Consider the following 1,547-nt stretch of genomic DNA (forward strand, 5'->3'; position numbering starts at 1 on the left):
TTATATACATAAGGATTAGTCTACGCCTTTGGGGCTATTTACGACTAATCTTCTATAATATAAGTTCAAATATATAGTAAGGGCCGACGACTAAACTTATATACAAACCATTGAAGGATTACGCTGCACCATATGCGAGAGGAATATCATCTAGCATCGCCCGACCAACTATAGAAGCCAATAATTTTGAGATCAAGCCTGCATTTATCTCCATGATTTAACAGAACCAATTTGGGGGTGGACCAAGGACCCCAATCTACACTTGGAGAATTTCTCAGATAATTGCAGCACGCGGGGTTGCTTTTGATACAGTCCGACTCTTGCTATTCAAGTTCTCACTCAGGGATAGGGCAAGATCTTGGCTTGCCTCTCTACCGCCGAACAACATAACTACTTGGGAACAGTGCGAGCAAATGTTTCTCAACAAATTCTATCCACCAAGTAAGACAACCCATATGTGCAACATGATATCCAGCTTTATGCAAATGGATGGTGAATCTCTCTTTGAAGTTTGGGACCGTTTTAAGGGGATGTTGAGACAATGCCCACATCATGGTTTGGAAAAATGACTTGTCCTTCACACCTTCTACAATGGAATCAACTATCAGACCAAAGTATATTTGGATTCCGCTGCAGGAGGAGCATTAATGAACAAAAGTTTGGAGGAACTCGAAGATATAATTGAAAGTGTGACCCTCAACCATCACCAATGGGCTACCGAGAGAGGAAATCATTCGAAGACTCCTGGAAAGTACGAGGTAGACACTCTTACTCTATTAACTGCTCAGATGGAATGCCCTCAACAAGAGATTTGATAATATGAATGTCAACAAGGTTAATGCGATATCTACATCATACGATCTTTGTGGGGATTCTAGCCATACAAGGGAGATGTGCCAAGTTGGGTCACTTCAAGCTCAAATTGCTCAATACAAACAATGTGATGCAGTTGGTACATTCAATACAAGAAACAATCCATACTCAAATTCCTATAATCCAGTTGGAGGAATCACCCAAACTTCTCATATCACAACAACCAAGGACCATCTTATCCATTTGCACCTAAGCAAAATGAAGAGATGTCGGACAACCAGAAGATTTTGAAGATGTTGGAAGAGCAAAGAACAGAAAGCCGACAAATATTCTCTCAACTTCAAGGTGACATGGTGAAAATCAACGAGAAATTAGACGACCATGACAAGAGGTTGAAGATGCAGGAAACGCAAATGGCTCAACTCAGTTCTTCTCTTTCATCAAGGCAAGTGGGTGCACTTCCAGGAAAGTCGGACTTCAACCCTATGGAGCACTACAAAGCTATTGAGCTGAGGAGCGGACAGATCTTGAAGGACAAGGAACCTCAAGGGACTGCTCCTTTGAAGGGTAATCCATGCACATCAACCGCCGAGCAACCTCCTTCCTCTACACCTACTGTTGAAGATAAATTGGAGGAAGTCGAGACCGCTACGCCCACTAAGGAATCATCAAAGAAGACTTTAGTGCGCAACATACCCTTCCCTCAAAGGCTTATTTATAAACAAAAAGATGCT

At 42.0% G+C, this 1,547-nt stretch overlaps 1 non-coding gene across 1 annotated transcript; it reads right to left on the reverse strand.

Moving 5' to 3' along the window:
- Positions 1–455: 455 nt before the first annotated feature.
- LOC141814093 (small nucleolar RNA R71) lies at positions 456–559 on the reverse strand. Its single transcript, XR_012600440.1, has one exon. It is a non-coding gene; the product is annotated as a small nucleolar RNA R71 (small nucleolar RNA).
- Between the last annotated feature and the right edge of the window lie 988 nt (positions 560–1,547).

The sequence above is a fragment of the Curcuma longa genome, chromosome 20, assembly GCF_044706935.1.
Source record: "Curcuma longa cultivar G26 ecotype Majalengka, Jawa Barat chromosome 20, ITB_CL_G26_1.1, whole genome shotgun sequence".
In the NCBI taxonomy this organism is placed as follows: domain Eukaryota; kingdom Viridiplantae; phylum Streptophyta; class Magnoliopsida; order Zingiberales; family Zingiberaceae; genus Curcuma; species Curcuma longa.